This window comes from Cynocephalus volans, chromosome 12, assembly GCF_027409185.1.
Source record: "Cynocephalus volans isolate mCynVol1 chromosome 12, mCynVol1.pri, whole genome shotgun sequence".
NCBI lineage: Eukaryota > Metazoa > Chordata > Mammalia > Dermoptera > Cynocephalidae > Cynocephalus > Cynocephalus volans.
In genome coordinates this window covers 93,625,299-93,637,804 of record NC_084471.1, presented here as the reverse complement: position 1 = coordinate 93,637,804, position 12,506 = coordinate 93,625,299, and the positions used below count along the sequence as shown (strand labels likewise).

The 12,506-nt window shown below is 38.3% G+C and overlaps 1 pseudogene; it reads right to left on the bottom strand.

The window, feature by feature from the left end:
- Positions 1-694: 694 nt before the first annotated feature.
- Positions 695-8,685, bottom strand: LOC134391761 (developmental pluripotency-associated protein 2-like; annotated as a pseudogene).
- Positions 8,686-12,506: the final 3,821 nt, after the last annotated feature.

Sequence of the window (12,506 nt, the reverse complement as noted above, 5' to 3'; positions counted from 1 at the left end):
ATTGTCGCTACATTATATTGAGCTGCATAAATGTAATCAAACTGCTCTCTACTAGTATTGACTATATTGATGAGTTTGTGTAGGAATTTTGTCACTGGATCACTTGTTATCAGTCTATATTGCTACATCGTTAGCAATTTTGTGTGCTGCCTCATCTGGAACCACTCAACTTTATAAGGACAAGATATGTGCAATACTCTAAGTGATCTGACATATTGGATTACAACATGCAGTACACTAAGAGATGTACTCCCTGTAATACTCTTAAAGTGCATGATGAATATGGGCTGGCTGCTTAGCTCAATTGTTTTAGAGCATGGTATTGATAACACCAAGGTCAAGGGTTTGGATTCCTGCACAGCCAGCTACTTTTTAAAAAAGTTTGTGATGTAAAAACACAAGAATTAGATAAATTTTGTTGTGCATGATTCTCATACAAAAAAGAAAAAAATATGTTTGTGTATCATCGTACACTCTGCATTATTAAGTATATTCCTGGCAGGAGAGAATGTCCATTTTGATTAGGTGATGATAAGAAAATGTTCTGCTTATAATTCTGTACTTCAGATGATTAGAACAACTTTTCAAAGACTAGCTTCTGGCTTTGTACTTTTTAAATCTTTTTTGTCTTTCACTGTCCACATACTTCAGTGCCTAGTGCTTTGGAACACACTCATATTGAGATAGGAGGTGCTCAGTGTCCTGGGTTTGGGTTTCCGGACACACCTTTGGATGTCAAGCCACTCTCAAAGGTCTCAGGCCCCTCCTCTAAGCCCTCCCTTGGAGAAGCTTTTGTTTGTTGGACCTATTTTTGGTACCAACATGTGGAGACTGTGCCCCACAAGGGGCAGACTTATGCAAATCTGGTAGCTAAGCATGATTAGTAAAAGAAATGTATACAGGCATATATGACCCCAGTGACCGAGCATGCTCATTAGAAGGGAGTTTATCCTTTGAATGACTTTGCACTAGGGGTGCTAAAAAGCACAGAATATTCTTGAATATGTTCAGTGCATGTGACAGAATTTGACCAATGAACATGCCCTAAAAAGAAAATAACCAAGCATGTGCAAGACTATGTTACATAACAGGTAGCCACCCCCTTAGTTGAATATTCATTAGGTAACATGAATATGTATTAGATCGTGAAACTATAAAAGCGGAATCCCAGCAGAAGGAGGGGCTATTGCTCACTGTCTCTGGGGCCAGCCCAAACTCTGTCTACAGAGTGTGTATTTCTTTTTTTTGTATCAAACTTACTTTCAGCAAGTAGCTGCACACTCTCTTGAGCCAGCCTGCACTCTGTACTAAACTTTAAGTGTGTATTTCTTACTTTTGTGTTAAAGTTGGTGTGGGCCCTGCCCAGTCCCTGGAGCTAGACCACGCTCTCTCTGTGGAACTTGTATTTATCTGTTACATTAAACCTGTTCTCACTCTCTACTGTGACTCTGCTCTTGACTTCTTTCCTATGGTGGAGTCATAGGAGGTTGGGGCTGGCTATTGGGACTCCCCAGAACCTCTCCTCCAGTATCAATATCACAATATGATTTTTGGCCTTGCACCTTCATGTCATAATGCCACGTGGGCAAAAGAAGTTTTGGAAGTAATTCCTTCAAAGAAATGCCTAATTACTCTTCCCAAAATGCCAGACACCAAAGGAAATATGAGGGAGGAAAAGTCTGAGTGAGACAGCAGTCTTAATCAATTGCGGTTAACACATGCAAATTTTACAGAATAATAAGGCCATGTGAACACGGTCTATTTGCTTCACAGTAAAGTTCTGTGTACAACCAAACTTGATTTTTCAAAACAAAATTGTTGCTTTGATGTATTGTGGAGTAAATTATATATATAAACCATAGACATTAAAGACATTTATTCTGTATTATGGTCTATAAGCATATTTGCAAATATATTGAAAAACATGGCAAAAATAATAAAAAGTAATTTCAGTCATATACCAAAATAGCTGATTTGTGTTATGTCAAATAAAGTCTTTATCTGTCTCTCATTTTGCTCCGTTTACTTTCTATACTTTGCAACAAGAAACTACAGTAATTATTTCACTTATCTACCTTTCTTTCCTTAAATATCTTCTTTTCCTATACTTTTGTTATTTAAAAGGTATGAATTGGAATTTGCCAATAAAATTCCAACTTTCAGTTGTTGATTATCTAAGGCCACACTGATTTTGTACATAACTGTGGTGGGACACATAAACAAACATGAATTTGTAAATAAAATAAAATAACTATGAATCAGCTAACATATCTGCTCACAGAAAGTCATCCATCTTCTGAAACTACTTAAACTCCACAGTTTTTCCAATTGCTCATTTATTAATTCAATAAATATTTGCTGTGCATGGAACCTGCAGGACGGTATTCCAGACAGCCATGATTCAGATAATCCAATAAATAAATATTATTTATAATATACTTTAACAATACTTTAAGATATATTTAAAGTATATTTTAAAAGGAAGATTGTGAGGATAAACTGACAAGATCTGATCTAGTTTGTTTTTTACTGGCGCAGGAGGAGAGAAGAGGCAGAGAAGGCTTCCCTGAGAAAACGGCATTTGATTTGGGCCTGATGTGTAAATTATTATTATTAACATCGTGAAGAGGAGGAAGTAAGTATTGCGGGTGGAGGGTGTGGTATGTGAGAAGGTCTTAGGAAAGCAAGGAGCATAATCACTCAAAGAAAGGAAAGAAAGCTGGGGTGGTTGGAGCACAGTGACCAAGGAGGGGCACGGCAGAGGACAAAGGGAGGCAGAAGTCAGATCCCACAGAGCCTTCCAGGAGTTTGGACAGTGAGTGGTTACTACTATAGTACTACTTAAGTAGCTTCAGAAAATTGATGACTCCTTATCTGTAGCTATTTCAGCTGATTCATAGCAGGGATTTAAACCTTTAAAAAATGATTCTGAGATAGAAACAAGATAGAATAGGTGGGAGGAGTGATATTTCTCTATCGTTTTTATCACTTTGGCTTTTGAACTACGTTAATGTATTAATAGTCATAAAAAATAATACATTAAAAAATGCATTTTATTCCTAAAAGAGAATACAAATGAGAACAAATGAATCTCGTTATATTTCAAAAGAATAAAACAAACTCACTGCATGTGTAGGGCAGGAAGGGGCAATTCAAGTAATTTTTGAATACAGCATTTTGACACTACACCTTCATTCAAAAGGCAACAAACTGTAATTAAACATTGAACATATGGTTTTTAGTATGCATTATGAAAGAGGGAGAGAGGTAAAGGGATAGATGGAGGGGGTGTGTGTGTATGTATGTGTGTGTGTGTGTGTACAGACATATTTCTTAGCACTGTCCGCTGAGAAATCCTAGAAGTAATCACTCCCCAGTAGCAATGAGACCACGCCCAGAGTTTGGCTTCTACATACAATTTCCAATAAAAAGAACCAAGGCTCCTTAGACAAATGGCTGATTCTAGCCTGGGACAGAGGAAGTATAAGATGAACCTGGAACATATTATTGTGGCAGAAAGTAAGGAATTGGTTCAAAAATGATGGGGATGTCAAAAACCACAGGAGCCAGTTTGAAAAGATCTTATACAGCCAAATGTGGGATATTTTCAGCAAGAAAATAATTAAATTAAAACCCATTAAAGGAAATAAATTCATATTAATAGAGAAAACATATAAAGGAGGGAAGGAAGGAAGATTGAGAGAGAGGAAGGGAGTAAGGAAAAAGAAGGAAAGGGAAGGGAGGGAAGGAAGGAAAGGAAAGCTTTTATTTATTTATTTATTTTTACTTAAAAATGATTTAATAAAAATTGTATTTACATGTGTCACAATAATATATCAAACAGAGAAAGATATTAACACTTATCGAATCTAAGTGGGGGGTAGACAGGTACAGCAGTGGAAAGGCAGAGAGAGTTTCTTGCATCTGCCTCTTCTCAATTGCCTTTAGCTCAAAATAATACTTAAGCATAAATAATAAAGCATCTCTCGGGGTGGCAGACTGCTGCTTCTCCATAGTAATTAATCTTTTCATTATCTTATTCATCTTAGCACATTCAAGGCACAACATATTATCTTCTTGGCCTGGGGATGGGAAAGAGCAGGCTGGTAACAGGAAGAAAGAAATCATCCTCTCGGGAGTGTCAGGAAGCCAGACCTGACCCACATGGAACTGCAGACAAACCTACCCCTCTGCATCTGCAGAGAGAAGTCTGCCATGGGACCACACACCACCTGACACCAGAGGCTTGCAGCAAAAAGGCCTCGACAAACGCAGAAATGGGCCGCGAGTTCTCAGCCATGGGCTGAACGGCCCTCGCAGCAATTCTTCCCCAGGATGCCAGCATGGCTTCCTGAGCTGCAGTTACCACTTCCACTGTGTTTGTCTTTTCCTCTCTCTCACTCATCTCACAGCTTTCATGAAACCTTGATCTCTTGGTCACTGCCTTGCATTTCCTTGAAAGCAGTTTGGCCTCCCAAGGTGTTTCAGGAATAGCATGTTTTTGTTCAGGGTAAGCATGTTTCTAGAGCCTCGGGTAAACTTCTGTTTTCTCATCATTGGTACTCAAACTAAATTGTTGGCACTAGTCCTGCAAGGTGTCCCAATGCACCTCACTAATTGGAGGCAAAATTGCCAACAGGGAAGGCTTGGTATTTTATACATAGGTTTTGGAGGAGCTTTGAATTGTTCACCTGGTTTAGGAAGATAAACTTTATTATTTTTCCTGGGCCTCTTTGGTTTGACATCAGAAGTTGAAGAAACACTTGGTTCTACTTATTCTTTTTCAGGTTCCTCTGTAGCTGGAACCAAAGTCAAAATCACAGTTTCCTCCTCTAATTCTTCTTCGAGAAATTCTTCTTGCTCCTCTCGTAATTTGAGTCTGATATTTCCAGCAAGGTGGCAAAACCAGCAATGTTAGAGACATCTGCAGTTTTTTCAAGGAAAGCTTTTAAATGGCAAATATTATAACAGTTGATTTAGGCAAAAATGATCAATGGATACTTAAAACCAGTGGGTCAAAGGTTGATGATGAATCAGAGATCTATATAGTCCTGCAATATACTATCTCCCCAGAAAATGCTTGTTAATTAAAAGGAGAAAAACGGAAACTTTGCAATGGAGAACACTTTTAACCAAGTACCCAAGGTTAAATTAACATCACCAGTATTAAGACTAATCAAATGTATGTGCCTCGTGGTATAATACACTGAGAAGTAAACAATACCAATTCTGTGGTATTCCTGCCAAAAATGCGGAACTTCAATTAAACATTAAACATGAAACAAACTCAAACTGAGAAACATTCTGCAAAATAACTGGCCTGTATTCTTTAGAACTATCAAGGATGTGAAAGACTACAGCAGACTGAAAATTGTTCCAGATTAAATGAGCCTAAAGAGATGTGATAACTAAGTGCAACATGTAACCCTGGACTGAATACTGGACCCCAATTTTTTTCGTTTTTAATTTTTATTTTGAAATTAAGAACTCCAGCTCCTCAAAAATAACTGTTAAAAGAATTTTTTTAAAAAAAAAAACTGGGAGAAAATATTTGCAAATCACATATCTGATAAAAATTTACATCAAAAAGCAACGAGAAAAGAATCCGATTTTTTTAAATAGGCAAAAGATTTGAACGGATATTTCATCAAAGATATATGGATGACAAATAAACACATGAAATGACACTCAAACATCGTTAGTCATTAAGGAAATGAAAATTAAAACCACAATGAGATACCACCACATCACACCTATTAGAATTGCCAAAATTAAAAAGCCTATAAAAAGTGTTAGCAAGGATGTGGGGCTATGTACTTGAACTCTCAGATACCAGTGGTGGGAATGTAAAATGGACTAACCACTTTGGAAACAGTTTAGCAGATTCTTAAAATGTTAAATATACATTTAGCATGTGATCAAGCTATTTCACTCCAAGGTATCTACCCAGGAGAAATGTAAGCATATGTTCATACAAAGACTTGTACATAAATGTTCATAGAAGTTTCATTTACACACAGCCAACCACTTCCTACTACCTCAACTGATATGAAATCTAGTCCAAGTCACATCATCTCTAGCTTTAATTATTATACTATCTACCTAATTCTGCCCTGTCCCCAGCCCCAACAGCATATACTCAAAATAGCAGCCAGCTGATCTTTTAAAGCATTAAGTGCTACATGGAGACTCACATGATCTGATCTGCCCCGCCCCCACCCACCCACCTATCCCTCTGACCTCATCTCCTACCACTCTCCTTCGTATTACTCAGGCCCAGCCACAGGATTTCCTTGCCTTTCCTCAAACACACCAAACACGTTCTCCTTCCTTGGGGATTTTGCACTTGCTGAGTCCTCTGCCTGGACACTGCCCAGGTTTCTATACAGACAGCTCCCTCACTTCCTGCAGGTCTCTGTTCAGATGCCACCTTCTCACTGGGGATTCTCTTGGCCAGTCCTATACTCCTCTCCCGCTTCCTTGAGCTATTTTTCTCTTTAGCTCTCCTTTCCATCTTCCATACTATATATTTACTTGCTTCATTGTTGTCTATATGTTCTCACTACCACTGCAATATAAGCTCCAAGAGAGCAAGGACTTTGTTTTGTTCCCTGCTGTGTCCACCAGTAACTAGAACAATACCTGGTGTATGAACGTTCAATAGATTTTGTTGACTGAATGCAGTAATATTGTAAGTGCATTATCTTTAATCTCTTGTTTGACATCTATAAATCGGTAAAGGTTTTCTGACATAGTAGAAGTAATTTTAAATGAGAACCCTTTACATTAAATTTATTTTATTCCATATTTTTATGTGCTTTGTTTTAACATGACTTATCATCGTCCATTACTTCCTTGCCTCCTTCATCCCTACCCCAATTAGTCTATTTAGTTTTAGATGTGACAATACTCCCTGATCCATCTCCTTGTGCTATTCCAAAGTGTTACAGTATTTTCTCTACTTCATTCTTAAGATTTGTACTACCTGGAGAAGAGAAGGATCAGATGCAGTGCTAAGAATGTACAGAAGGCATTTTCCTAGTGGTTTGGGAAGGAAACAACACTTTTAAAAGGTAGAAAAAAGGAGGGGAAAAAAGAAAAATGGTTCTTCCTGGCAGCACTATTTTCTTAACCCTGAATCTTTAGTTGCTCAGATAGTACACGGCATTTTATAGCTGCTGCTCTTACAATGTCCTCCTACATTATCATGATGACTGAGAGGCATAATTTGGTCACGTGCAGTTTACTCTTCAGGATGCATAATAGTTATCACGATGTATTACTGAATTAATAGAGCAGGAATTTGTCCAAAATAGCTGTCACTCTTGTTTTGTCTCCTGCCTCTGATTGGACACTACTGGTCATTCCCAGTACTTAACTAGCATAATATAAGCTTCTTGCTGTGACACCATTTTCTTGCCCTGTCCTGCTGAGGTAACCTAGATGCTTACAGAAAGAAAGCTGCCTCAGGAGTTACTGAGATGCTTTGCTGCTTAAAGAAAAATTATAATATGACCTATGTAAAGGATGTGAGAGAACTTGAAAAGAATCAAAAACATGAATAAATCCTGAGGAGTATTCAGTAAGCTTCTAAGAACATGAAAGAAGCAAATCTAAGAAATTATAGAGGCAAGACTATTTTGATCTTCCAACTGGGAGTAGAGAAAGAAGAAGGAGAAAAGGAATACTGAGCGGCAAAAGGACTCACATTTAGTTAGTCTCCTCTACTTGTAATGGACAAGGTTGAAATTAAATAGATATTGCTGACAGAAATGACTTAACTGGTAGATCTCTTTTATATCAAACCTTACTATAGGCGGGGATATTATTCCAGCTCATATTCAGTCTTATGCACGTTGACTAACCCCCTCTGATTGCCACATATCCATCTACTATGCTTCATGCCCTAAATACCGCAATTGTTATTGCTTTCTGAAGTGGATCATATCAGTGCATATTCCAAGACTACAAAATGAAGTGTCAGGCCCCAAAAGATGTCTGTCACAGGTGTTTTTAATCCTAATAAAAAATTACCATTTTACATAAAGTACTATAAGCTACTCTCGTACTCGTAGATCATCCTGCAAGCTATCTGACACCTATCCGGAGTACCAGAAGGAACGCTCACTACTTCTTTCCTTTAATTCTCCTCCCTCTTCCTACACAGACTGAGTGAAGACATCTGCCTGACAGTATTCAGTTTGTCAAATTAGACAGAAACAGCCAAATCTGCCTTGTCATCTCCAAAAAAAATAAAATAAAAAGGAATTCAAAGAAAAGATGTCAGGAATATATGCCCTTTATCTTGCCCTCAGCCCATTTCTTGCTAATGATAAAAAGAAGGATGGATGCTGAATGGTTTTACAATTCTCTTAATTTTGATGTTCTCTCCTGAAAAATGAATCTTTATTACCACTGCAACCCATGAGCAGCATGCATAAAACGGTTTTGATGGGGAAAGAAATTGCTTAAGAGTCGATAGTAAAAATATGTGGCTCTTCCACCTAGTTGAATGCTTGATCCAATATGCAGAAAGCCCCAGCTGTTTGAGAGAAGGAAGTTGAATCGAGAAAAAAATGAAGGAGATTCCCTAAAAGGTTTGAAAAGCAATTCTGAGTTTCCACAAAATACTGGATCTGTGGATGACGTATGTCAAACACTGACACACCTGTACCTGTTCCCCATGTAGCCGCTCTTGTCTTTTTCTCCCATTCCAACTCACTCCCTCTCCTCTCTCCTCCTTTCTCCATCTCTACAGCAGCTCTATAGATAATGTAAAACACAATGAAAAAACAAAGAGACCATCTCTTATGCCTACTTGTTTGTGTATACTATCATATATTCTTTTGGGGAGACATATTGCTATTTAGAGTTATTTCTTATGGCAAATAAGTACTTAACGAATACTATTTGATTGATTCATAAAGTTCTCTTTAGACACTCCTTCCCTACAATATTTCAGCTGGTGAACAACTCAGTCCAAAATACTAGTTCCTTAGTGGACATTGGTCTTTATTGGCTTCCCAATCCATTCACCACCCCCTGATTTCCTTTTGGGAAAATGCCTCTTCCTCACTGCATGTGGTCGTGTGGGAACAGCAGTTGCATATCTCTGGAAATCAAGGGTCCCAGGTCCTTTTTCTAGTAGACCCAAGGGTCAGATGTGCAGCTTAACCCCAGCCAATCAGCTTCTCTCTCCTGGGACTATGAATGTTGAATAAGTAATGCAAGAATGAATAGATGATTTGTAGAGATGATTTCGTTTCAGTGGCAGCAAAAGAGAAGAGATGCACTAAACAGGCATTTTTGCCATAGGATGGTTGCTGTTCTTCCCTCTTCTTGATCTTTAGATCTTCCTCTGCTCTTCTCTGTTCCCAAGCCTTGCCTTGCAGCCTTCTAGCCTGTTATCCCTACCTATGCAAGCACCACACCTGTCCCAACCCTGCCACCACAGCTTAAATAAGTTCACTTTTGTTTAGGTAACAGTAGTCAGTTTCTGTTGATCACAGTTGAAGTAACTGATGCAATACCCCGGAGATAACAGTGAGTCTCCAAAAGATAATTTGCAGACTATTTTTTATTTCGGTGGAACTACATGTAAGAGGAATACCCGATAAGATGTTTCTCTGCTACATGGAGAAATAGACCACACAACTTGTAAAGAAACAAATTTTTAAGCTATTTTCTCTTTTAAATCATTTCATTATGTTCTGGGAAAATGAGAGCCAATTTTTAAAAGAAAAGGGGGCAGTCAATGATGTGAGAGACTGGTCCCTCCACTTTCATATAGAGTTAAGGAGAATATTAATAGATAAAACCAGGGGTTTTAAACTTGACATAATCTGAAGCCTGAACAATTCCAAAGTTGCTCTAGCTTAAAGAGAGTGTTGGATAAAAAAGTGAATGAGCAGAGTAATGGCAGTGGGGTGAGTGGACATGACAAGAGGACATGTCATCAGTGGTCCCAGTTAATACTTTTCTTGATGGGCAGCTGAGTCATGAAGCGACAGTGAGCCAAGAACTATAAGCGAGCAGAAAGAAACCATGGGTGAGAGAAGACAGTACAAGAAAACAAAAGTGTGCACCCATAGACAAATTTTCACAGTGGCTCCACTTGGTTAACACTGGTTATTAACTTTATGGACAAACTTCACTATGTATCACAAATTTAATTAGAATATTACTTTTGGTATATATCTCTGCTACTTTAGTTTGGTTTTTTTTTTACATTATAGGAAAAACACTCAAAGATGGTGAATTCCATGTTGTGATTTACCATACCGTGGGCAACACATAGCTTGGACTGAATGGGTGCGTGCGTGCGTGTGTGTGTGTGTGTGTGTGTGTGTGTGTGTGTGTGTGTGTGTGTGTGAGAGAGAGAGATGAGCATAAGCATACAGAAAAGCATGGAATAATGAATGGAAATCCAAACCTGAATTACCTGAATCAAGGTTCATGCTGGAGAGAAATTAAAACCAACGTAAAAACTGTAATTGAGACTATGAGAAATGATTCATGCCTAAGGAGCATTTATCAAGAATAGAAAAAAAAATAGCAGAATTCTTATATAAGAGCTCTGGGAGACACACATGTTGAAGAGAGAGAAGAGGCAGCAAAAAATAACAGGGCAACTGGCTGAAGAAGCATCAGGAGAACTAAGAAAACACACAATGTAAGTAAAGAGAGATTCAAGAAAAATGCTGCAGTCAAGGAAATTGCTGATTTTAAAAAGACCTTCAGATTGGGTTACACATAAATGCATTATTACAACATTAACATTATTTTCCTAATTTTTAATTAAAATACACTTATCACTAAAGTTGGTGAGATACTGAAAAGTATTCAGAAGATACCAAAACTCTATTTTGACATTTTGCCACAATATAATTATTTCTGGAGAACATGCATGTCTATTTTAGTGGCCAAAATTACAGAGTCAGGGACATGGAGACCTGCTAGCACTAAAAAATGTGTTCTTAAGCAGCATGAACGAAAGAAAAGGAGGTGAGACCAGAGTTAATCCTAGGCATAGTGCTACATATTTATGATTTGTTTTGTTATTCTATGCAGCAAGAAAAGCACTTTGGAGTCAAACAAGCTTAGGTTCAAATTTGAGCTCAGCTCAGCTACTTTGCAGGTGTGTGACCTCAGACAGTTATTTAATCTCTTCAAACTTCAGTACCCTCCTCTATAAAACAGCAAATATTATCTGCTTCAGTGAGGATTGCATTTGATAGTGTATAAATATGGCTTAGCATATAAACATTACGTAAAGTGTTTAACACTGGAGTTAACTTTTTAACATCTGTACCTGTGCAGTAAGATCCCAGAAGCTCTGACTTGCCAATTGCCTTTGTGCCTTTGTCTCTACCACCTTCCACCACCCCACCTGCCATACTTAGATTGAAATCCAAACTTCCCATTCTTTTTGTTTTTTGTTTTTTTAAAGATGACCGGTAAGGGGATCTTAACGCTTGACTTGGTGTTGTCAGCACCACGCTCTCCATGTGAGTGAACTGGCCATCCCTATATAGGGATTCAAACCCATGGCCTTGGTGTCATCAGCGCCACACTCTCCCAAGTGAGCCATGGGCCGGTCCCAAACTTCCAATTTTAGATGAAATCCTTTGGCTAAAGAATGCCCGGTTTCAAATTTTGTAAAGTGCTGAAAGATAACACATTAGGCTTGTCAGTTATTTATACCTCAATGGATAATTTTATTAAGTCCTTGACTAAGAGTGAATCTTAATGGGGGTAGAAAGTCCATGAAAGCCCTGCATGCATTTGGAATAGCGGCATAAATGCATCACCTGAGAAGAAAAAGGGGGCAAAAAGGCAAACCTGGAAGGACAGAGACAAGCTTTATCTTCTTTGTGGTTATTTCCTGAGATCGAACTTAGTTTGGAAAATGTTATTTTGGGCAGGGCAGAGAGAGAAAAAAAAGATATGTTCCATATGCAACAGTTATGACTTTCTATTGTGCCATGAAGGTAAAATATAAAAGATTTTATTAAAATTCAGGCATTCGTCATACATTTTTATTTGTATATGGCCTTTATTCCCAGAGCTCTTGGGACTTTGCAGACACATTACAATTCAACCTCCATTTATCTTCACAAGTGTGTCACTAAAGTGTGTTAGGAATAGGTATAACTCTATTATCTTCAGATTACAGATATAGAAATGAAAGCAGAGACAGATAAAGCAATTTATCTATGGCCTCCTTACACCTAAATGGTTGAGCAGGGAACAGAACCAGTCAGGTAATAGATACTGCTCCTGTCAGATAGGACACCAGTGTCCCATCCCAGCTGGGACCCGCTGGGGGTGGGGATGCTGTTCAGAAATAAAAATGAACAGTTCAGTCTCTGACAAATCATTGCAGATATGGTTGATTTGGTGGCTGTTAGGTGAGCCAGGAGTTGAGGCTAAAGTTCAGAGCAGCTTTCTGTCCACTAGATGAGTATCTGCATACCATAAAGTCTGCAGGGCCCTTCCTCTGTGCC